The following is a 10,439-nucleotide window of genomic DNA, read 5'->3' as shown; positions in this document are numbered from 1 at the left end:
GCTGACGTTAGTGGCAGAAGAGGTGGAACCAGGGACTGGGGAGAAGAAACCCAAACACGTGATGGGTTAAAAACTGGTGAAATCAAACAGGTTTAATCAGGACTGAGGGATGTCAATAACTGAAATTCTTAACTTACTGTTGAGAAAAACGTGATCACACCCCACAGCACTTTAGGATTCTTCAACACAAAAACAAGGTTTGAGGTGCCTGAGCTCAGAGCTGAAGGCACTGCCAGTAGCTCAAACTCTGACAAGAGTGAGGTACATTGTGGCCAGCATGCCAGGTAATCGTCTGCAGTTGCAATAACAGAATTAGAAGGTGGGGGTGTCATGGAATTTTAGGAGCCCTGCGTTGCAATTGTCCAGGCTTTGCTGAAACTCAGGCACCCTGGTCTCACCTGAGGGTCACCACCAATGCGGATCATTCCTTCAGTATTCACTCTCAGTATTCATGTACCATTGTGACAATGCCACAGACCTATCTCTTTCCCAATACATCTAAGCATATTCCTCACTGTTTATCACTTGTCTGTACAACATCATCAAGGTAGAAACAGTTTCCCAGCAGGTTAGATTTTCTTATGGTAGTCATGAAGTCACCCCACCTGCTGTAAGTTAAAACAGATCTTAAGGCTTTTCCACAAGTCTAAGGTATCAAACTTTCAGCCTGCCCTGATGTCCTCTGGGCCTTCTGCAGTTTTTTCTGTATCCATTAGAAAGTGAAAGAATAATTCATTTTTAAAAAATGTTTTCTTTCCTGTCTCAGTACTCTTCTTGCTGCATCCCATGGTTATGTTGATTTCTTTTTTTCTTACTGGGGCACCATCTTGGCTTTTCATTACATTCTAGACCAGTTTGACATCCCTACAACCAAAGCTCTTCCTCTATGTGGGTTGATTTGTTTTTTAATGTCACTGAGCACTACATTTTATAATTTTCACTATAGATGTCATTCTAGAGCCACAAGAGCTCTTTTCAAGGTATCAAATGATCAAAATCATTTATATAGGGATCTCCTGAAAACATGTGTGACCATCTATCTTGGGAATTTTTGTAAACCTGAAGCTATTTGGTGTTCCCATTTTGTTTTCCCATATACTGAAAAGAACAGGGCCACAAGCATTTCTTATGGATTGTGGTTTGTCATATATTATGTTGAGTTGGACTAACATCATTGATTTTTGGTTGCACTCCACTAACAGAACAGTTGGTTGGTGATCCTCAGTGTTGCTCTGCAGTAGAAGGTGAGTTTGAGGTGAGAGGAATGAGTAGGAAAGAGTGATACCCTGAACCACCTCCTCACTTTCTCAGCTTTCACTCCTGCCCAGAATTCATGTGGAAGTGAAGGAAGGAGGACTGGATCAATCCCATTTGAAAGCATCCCTCTCTGCAGCCTGCACCTTCCTCCAATGACACTGGAAGGACACTGCTTTGAGATGTATCAAAGGCTTTAAGTCAATGTATTTTCTGGGGTCTGGGAGACCTGACATTCTGTGTCAGAATGAAAATCTGTCAAGTTTCTTCATTTTACAAATGATAAAATGGCAGGTTCACAAAGTTACATGGCTTACATGAGGTCACACAGGGATGAGTTTTCAGCACTGCCAATAAAAGCAACCACAATAATTATTCAGTAATTATTCACAGGATCCATATAATTCAGTAAATATCCACATAATTATTTAGTAATTATTCACTGACCAATTCATGCAAGGCATTTTGCTCAAAACTGTGCTCATATTTGGACATTGTATCTTCATCATAATCGTTAAGGTAATGCTATTATACATAAGTAACAGGTAAGAAACCTGAACAAAAGGGATAGCAAATCATGTATTTGGCCATATTTCCATTTTTTGGTTTTTGTGATGCTGGAAGAATGACCAGAATGAGTCAAGGGAAGAGTATTCAATTCCTGTATTATTTTCCAGGACAGAGGTGTGCCCTCCTAGAGTACTGGGACAAAAATTCAGAAGTGTCTGCAACCTTGCTTTAACAGTATGGGAAATAACCTCTATCACCTGGAATTTCCCTGGAACTTTGGAATATACAAGAGAAGTATGAGACTTGGGTCTTCCCTTGGCTGTGTTTAATTCACTCCTGTATGGAATATCAATGATTCTCACTAAGACTTTTGCCTTTTTATAACCACAATGTACGTTTTGTGGAGAAGATTTTATACTTTGCTCTATTTAGAAAGAATAAATATGAGCAATGGTTTAGGTTTCATGCCCTGGACTTAATATTTTTCTGATTTCTGTTTTGAGATTAAATTCTCATGTAAATAGAAAAATACTTATTATTTCTCCTAAGGCCAAGTTTATTGTTGGTTTGAGTTTCTGAAAATGAAATACAAACTTTTGATTTTATCTTTGTCTGTCCCCATCAGCACCACTCTTTGTCTCTCAGTATGACCTGGACTTGCCCCTGTACTTACCCTCATCCTGCTGAGCCATCTCCATGCACTGTCCAATTCCACCAATGATTCTGGCTCCTCCCAAGGCTCCCTGAAATGGGCATAGGGATCAGGACATCAGACACATTCCAGACACAAAGGCAACCCATACCATAGAGCGGGCAGCTGGGTTCCCACTTCCCTAATGTTCCAATGATGTCCTCAAACTGAAAGGAACACTTTCCCTTTTTAGGGGTCTGTTCTTCATGTCTCAATGCCTCTGATCTAGTGAACACAACTGTCCTGAAAGTGAAAGAACTTGCTAAATTTCTGGTTTCTTGTTAGGTGGCTAGAATAGATTTATAAGACTTCCTTACTTACCCATGACTGCTGAAGTTTGAATTCTTAGCAGTATGATTCCTTTTCTTGTAAGCTGAGAAGCTTAGGAAAGATAGGCCATGTTGCTGCACAGAAAGAGGTAAACTTAATTTCTACTCAAACATGCTTGAATGTGAAACTAGGCCTTCCACTCTTCCAAAGTTGGACTGTCACTGCCTCAGCCATGTGTCCTGAAGAACTTGTGTCTCTGCTGTACTCAAAGTTTAAATGGAGTCCAGCAAGCCAGATCTCCTTTACTTCTAGGTTCCCACAACAGTTTCTCCTCTGTTTTAGAGACCGCATTAAAAATATTCTTGTTCTGCTGTTTTGTTTTGGCTTTGGAATGATGTGATGAAGCCCAATGGGTCCTACCCCCAAGTTGATCAGAGTAAGAAACAGCTGGAAAAGTCAGTGCAAATACAAGTTCATTGTCCTCCTTGCAGGGATTCTGATTCAGAGGGCTCAGGTGGGGCCTGGAATGTGTTTGTTAACATGACTCAGGTGTGCAGTCAATTTGGGGACCCACTGCTAACATCGACCTTACAGTTTATGGGATATTCTTTCTGTTTTGCTGATGAAGAAACTGAGGCACAGAGAGTCTGTAACTTGCCCAAGTTCCCCTTGTTGTAAGTCCTGGAGCCAGATCTCAGGTGGAGCAGCCTCTTCCCCATCCCCTTCCCACGTTTTCCAATTCAGCTGGGTCAGCTCTTTCCAAGTATGTGTTTCTCTCCCCTATACCTCATTTCTGAAAAAAGGAAAACTGGAATTTAACTTCTTTCATCTAATACATTTCCTCACAACTTGCTGCCAGCATTATATTCTGGCCACTTACTATTAAAGTGAGATGCTTTTTTTTTTTTTTTTTTTTGAGACAGGGTCTTGTTCTGTCACACAGGCTGGAGTGCAGTGGTGATTATAGGTCACTGCAACCTTGAACTCCTGGGCTCAAGCGATCCTCCTGACTCAGCTTTCCAAGCAGTTGGAACTCTAGGCACACATCATCATTTCTGGTGAATTTTTTATTTTTCATAGAGACAAGGTCTTGCTATGTTGCTTAGGCTGGTTTTGAACTTCTGGCTTCAAGTGATCCTCCCACTTAGGCCTCCAAAAGTGCTGGGAATCCAGGAGTGAGCCACTGAGCCTGGCCCTGACATACTTTTTTTTTTTTTTATGAAAATACAAGACATGAAGATGTGGAAAGACACCTTGCTTTATTACTGTTGTTATTATTTCTACAGTAAAATTCATATATCACAAAATTCACCATTTTTAAGCATACCATATTTACCATATTCCAAAAGTTTCACAACCATCATCACTACCTAATTCCAGAATATTTTCATAATGCCAAAATCATGCCTGTATTTATGGGCAGTCACTCTCCAATTCCCCCCTTCTTGCGCTCTCTGACAACCACTAATCTACTTTCTCTACTTTCTCTATATATACATGTACTTGTTCTGGGCACTTCCTCTATATGGAATAACAAAGTGTGGCATTTTGCATCTGGTTCTTAGCATATTGTTCTCAAGTTTCATCCTTTTTAGCCTGCATCAGTACTTCAACATTTTTATGGCCAAATAATATTCCACTATATGGTTATACCACATTTTGTTTATTCGTCAACTGATAGTGTTTAAAGATATTTCCACTTTTTAACTATTATGAATAATGCTGCTATGAACACCCTTGTACATGTTTTTGAGTGAATACATGTTTTTCTTTTCTTTGTTATAAACCTAGAAGTGCAATTGCTGCATATATGTCACTTTATGTTTAACTTTTTTTTATATGTTTAACTTTTTGAGGAACTCACATACTGTTTACCAACTTCAGTAGCTATGTCATTTCACATTTCCAATAGTAATATATGAGAATTCCATATTCTCCATAACTTTCCAAACATGTGTTATCTTTATTTTTTTCTTAAGTCATACTAGTGGGTGTGAAGTGGTATCTCATTTTGGTTTAAAATTACATTTTCCTAATAAAAAACATTGAACATATTTGCATATGCTTCTTGGCCATTTGTGTGTTTGCTTTAGGGAAACCTCTACTCACAGCTTTTTTCCCATTGTTAAATTTGGTTGTTTGTCATTTATTGCTCAGTTATATGAATTTCTTATATACTGTAGGTACTAGACCTGTGTCAAATTCATAATTTGGAAATAGTTCTCCCATTATGTGGATTATCTTTTCACTTACTTGACAGCATCCTTTGAAGCATATAAGTTTTTTATTTTAATTAAGTCCATTTATCTATTTTTGGATTGTTTGTGCCTGCTTAAAAAATGTCTAATCTAAAGTCACAAAGATTTGTACCTATGTTTTCTTCAAAACATCGTTTTTTGAATGAGAACTTTCCTGGGTTTTAGTGGAGGGCGGACATTGTTTATTTATGCCTCCTGTCCATTACCGAAGTTTCTCCTGATTGTTATTCATGTGCTCACCACCCCTCCATGGAGCATCCCATGGCCTGTGACAGAGCTCTGGGGACTGATATCCTTCCACTGACTTTGGCGCTGGAGAGAGCCCTGGTCATGTGGTTCAGCTTAGCCTTAACCCGACCCAGTTGCACATATTCCTCAGGGCCTTTAGAGTTGAAGTCGAGAGGCTCTCTGAGAATGCTTGCCAGCCCATGCTGTTCTAAGGCTGGAGCAAACTTCCTCCATCTATTCCAGACAGAGGGGACTGCAGGGGTTTGACTCAGTCAAGACATTTCTGGTGTTAGAAAGTAGAGCTGTTTCAGGGTTTGGGGAAGATTGTTCAATATGAACTAAGTCCTTTCTATTTTTACTGTATGTGTGACTTTTTTCTAGAAACAAAGGAAGAATATTTATCTTTCTAGAAACAAAGAATAGACTATTTTGTCTATTCTTTGTCAATTGTTGTTTGTCTACAATTTTAACGTGGATAAAGGAGAGCTCAGTGTAAATATATTCTTAAAAACTAATTATGGTTCATATCCACTACCATGCGATCATATTTAAATCTATGAACTATCCTGTTACTTAGGTATTATCCTGCTCCTGATGAGAAAACAATCTCAGAAAGATTGCAAAATTTCCCTAAGTCACAAAACTAGTGAAGAGAGGAGTAAGAATTTGAAACCAGTTCCTTTTGGCCTTCAAAGCTAACTGTGCACCATTAGATCAAACTGATTTACATACCTTTGCTGGAATTAGTCTCAGAGTTTGTGGTTCTCACTTGATTTTCCCAAGGAAACTGTATGCCACTTTAATATCATTTCAAACTTTGAAATTTAAACTCTTTTTATTATACTTTTTTGTCTTTGTTCTATTCCATTTCTTTTGATTTCTTCTAAACGGATCCCTCTTATTTATATGCTAAATATTTCTTAACTATTTTCTGTCAATTTTCACATTTTTGAGTGTTTGTTTTCTCTCTTTGTTGTATACTAACAGTTCTTCACTGAGGTATAATTTGCATAGAGTATACTGCAAAAAATCTAGAGGTACAACTTAATAAATTTTAATATAACTGTACATTGTATAATAACACCCAGTTAAAGACAGAGCACATTTTCCCCCATGCCACAAAGTTCTGATGTGGTCCTTGCCAGTCAATACTCATCTCCCAAATGAAGAATATATTCTGAATGTTGTCACTGCCTTAGTCCCTTTGTGTTGCTGGAAAGGAATACCAGAGGCTGGGTAATTTATAAAGAAAAGGGGTGCATTTTGCTCATAGTTCTACAGGCTGCACAAGAAGCATGGTACCCTCATCTGCTCCTAATGAGGACCTGAGGCTGCTTCCACTTGCAGCAGAAGGTGAAAAGGAACCAGTGTGTGCAGAGATCATATGGTGAAAGAGGAAGCAAAAGAGAGTGAGTAAATGTGAGAGGCACTTTTTAATAACCAGCTCCTACAGGAACTAAGAGAGTGAGAATTCACTCACTACCTTCTCCCAGGGTGGGGATTAACCTATTCATGAGAGATCCACTCCCATGACCCAAACACCTCCCATTAACCCCCACCTCCAACACTGGGAACCACATTTAAACATGTGATTTGGAGGGGACCAACATTTAAACTATAGCAGCTACCATAGATTAATTTTGCTTATTCACGTGCTTCATAAAAAAGGAATCATATTGGCTGGGCCTGGTGGCTCACACCTGTAATCCCAAGACTGTGAGGCTGAGGCGGGCAGATCACCTGAGGTCAGGAGTTCAAGACCAGCCTGGCCAACATGGCAAAACCCTGTCTCTACTGAAAATACAAAAATTAGCCAGGTATGGTGGCAGGTGCCTTAATCCCAGCTACTTGGGAGGCTGAGGCAGGAAAAATGTCTTGAACGCAGGAGGTGGAGCTGAGATCGTGCCACTGCACTCCAGCCTGGGGGACAGAGTGAGACTCCATCTCAAAAAAATAAAAAAATGGAATCATTTAGCATGTTCTCTGGTTTTGACTTCTCTTTACTCAGGTGGTTATATATGCCACTAATTTGTTTGATTGTGTTTTTCCCTTGTTTCATTTTGCTTTGGCCAAGTAATATCCTATTGATTGTAGGATTATCACGCAATTTGATATCCATTTTTCTGATGGGAGACAGGTTTACTTGTTGGCTACTGTGTGTAAGTAACTATGAATATTCTCACACAATTATTTCTGTGAAGATACATACTTATTTTCCAGGGTATCTATAGCTGGGGATAGAGTGCTTGGTGAATGGGTAGAAAATGGACACAGAGTTTTGCAAAGTAATTGTATTATTTTACATTTCTATGAAAGATGTAGGCCATTTCCAGTTGCTCTACATTCCCACGCACTTAATATTTTCAGTGTTTTAAATATAGCCGTTCTACAAGTGTGTAGTGATATCCTATTTTGGTTTTCTCATGCCTAATGTTCATTTAGATATCTTCTTATGTAAAATATGCTCTCAAATTTTTATGTTCATTGATATACTGGGGTGTTTGTCATTTTCTTTGTAATCTGTAGGAGTTCTTTATATATTTTGAATGAGTCCATTTATATACACGTATTTTTTGCTATATTATATTGCAAATAACTATTCCTGGTCTACAGATAGCTTTTAAGTTGTTAATCAACAACGTAATAAGTAGAAGGTTTTTAAAAATGAAGTGCAATTTGCTTGATTTCTTATTGTGATGAGTGCTACAGTATGTAGTCTTAGAAATATTTTCTTATGTCAAGTTCATGAAACTATTTCCTCTTTCCTTTACAGGGTTTCTAATTTTAACTTTCACATCTTAAGTTAATTTCAATGTATGATGGAGAGTAGTTGTTAATATTAACTTTTTAAAACAATAAATATTATTTCACTCAAAATCATTTTACTTAAAAGTCTTTCATTTCCCCAATGAAGGGCATTGGTGCCTTTGTTTTAAAAACATTTAGAAGTGGCGGTGCGAGCATGTTCTCACTTATGGGTGGGAATTGAACAACGAGAACACTTGGACACGGCGGGGAACATCACACACCGGGGCCTGTCCTGGGATGGGGGGCTGGGGGAGGAATAGCATTAGGAGAAATACCTAAAGTAAATGACGAATTAATGGGTGCAGCAAACTAACATGGCAAATATACACCTATGTAACAAACCTGTACGTTGTGCACATGTACCCTAGAACTTAAAGTATAATAAATAAATGAATATATAAATATATATATATTTTTTTAAAGTGGCAGTGCGAGGGCTGCTGCACAGCTAGCAGAGCAGTGATGAGGAGGGCAGTGCCTGCTCCGAGATCTCTGCCTCCCCCGCCTGCCAGCCCAGGCAGTCCCGGCAGCAGCTACCAGAGGATTCCACACAGCAGCGCAATGGCCAAGTGGATGCCTCCATCTACAGCCTCATGGAGGACAGGACCTGTTAGGACATGGCCATCATGGGCAACAAGGACTCGCCCTCCAACTGGGCCATCGTCCTGGAGAAAACCTTCGTCAACATCACCCCAGCTGCGGTTGGTGTCCTGGTTGGCAAAGACTGGTCAAGCTTTTTCATGAATGGGCTGACACTTGGGGGCCAGATATATACCGTGGTCTCAGACTCACTGCTGCAGGATGGGGAACTGACCGTGGATCTTCATACGAAGAGCATCGGTGGAGCCTCCACCTTCAATGTCACTGTCACCATGACTGCCAAGACGATAGGCCTGCTGATGGGCAAAGAAGGTGTCCACGGCAGTTTCATCAACAAGAAATGTTATGAAATGGCCTCCCACCTTCAGCGTTCCCAATACTGAACTCTTTGGTTCCTTCCCCTCCACCACTCCCCACAGCTTTGCCCCCCTTTCCTTCTCATACACACACCATTTTAATTTCGAGGGCCATTACCCCACACACCTTATTGTTGCCAAAACAACATGGGCTGGGGGCCAGGGATAGATGGACAGACACCTTCACCTACCTATACCCCTCTTGTGTGTTGTTGGAAAACTTTTTTGTTTTGAGGGATTTTTTATGAATAAAAAAGATTCTACTAAAAAAATTAACTGTACATATGTGGGCATATTGTTTGAATCTGTATTCTTTTACTTTGATATACTTATGAATACTTACACCAGTACTACCATTTCAAAATTACTGTAGCTTTAAAATCAGGTTTGAAATCTAGCAGAGTAAGTCCTCCAAATTATTGCTTCTTCAAGACTGAATTGCCTATTCTGGGTTCTTTGATTTTCAAATACATTTTGAAATTAGCTTTTAAATTTCTCTAAAATCTCCTACTAGAAATATTAATCAGAATTGTGTTGATGTAATATGCTAACAAAATTGAGTCTTCCAATGAATGAACAAGATATCTATTTCTCTATTTAGTCTTCTTTAATTTTTCTCACCAATTGCTTTTAGGGGCCTTGTACCTGCTTCATTGCATGTATTCTTAAGCATGTAATGATTCCGGCTATTAATCTCTATTATGTTTTATTGAATTTCATTTTCTAGCTGCAAATTGCTAGTGTGGAGAAATTAAGATGATGAAATCAACTTTATAAAGGTTTAATTTAGGTACAAAAGATTGCACCACTTAAAAATGTGTCATTCAATGCATGTTTAAAAATGTATACACTAATGGAACTACTGCCACAACCAAGACAGAAGAATTTCTCTATGCCGCAAAGTTTCTTGTACCCCTTTGCAGTTCATCAGTCTTTCAACCCTCCACCCCAAGGAGCCATTGTCACTTCAGGACCATTTGCATTTTTAACCATTTTCTATAAATGAAATTATACCTGTGTTCTTTTGTGTCTGCCTTCTTTCATGCATCAATGTAATTTTAAAATCCATCCATATGAGTATTTGCATCAACAGTTAATGCCTTATAATTGCTGAGTAGTATTCCTTTGTGTGGCTATACCATGTTTGTTTATACTTTCACCTGTTATTGGACATTTCTATCATTCCACATTTGGGCTATCATGGAGAAACTATCATGAGCATCCACACTTGGCAGGCCAGGCCTCACTAACCCAGGCCTCCCTAACAGCTGTTTCAGTACCGACTGAGTGGTTCAGTTAAATATTAAAAGGAAAAAAAAAGAAAGCCAGTGCCCGTATATAAAGGCTGATTGTAACAAAAGCCCACCAAGAGTTTTGCCTAGGATTTTCCTGGACCTTAAAGCATGACAAAATAATGAAGGCTTTCTTAACAGGAGTCATTTAGTATTAAGTTTTATTGGGGGT

The 10,439-nt window shown here is 39.0% G+C and overlaps 1 pseudogene; it reads left to right on the top strand.

The window, feature by feature from the left end:
* Positions 1–6,506: 6,506 nt before the first annotated feature.
* On the top strand, positions 6,507–9,002 carry LOC100455093 (profilin-1-like; annotated as a pseudogene).
* The last annotated feature ends 1,437 nt before the right edge of the window (positions 9,003–10,439 follow it).

This window comes from Pongo abelii, chromosome 1 (assembly GCF_028885655.2).
Source record: "Pongo abelii isolate AG06213 chromosome 1, NHGRI_mPonAbe1-v2.0_pri, whole genome shotgun sequence".
Lineage (NCBI taxonomy): Eukaryota > Metazoa > Chordata > Mammalia > Primates > Hominidae > Pongo > Pongo abelii.
This window is presented reverse-complemented; position numbering and strand designations above follow the sequence as displayed.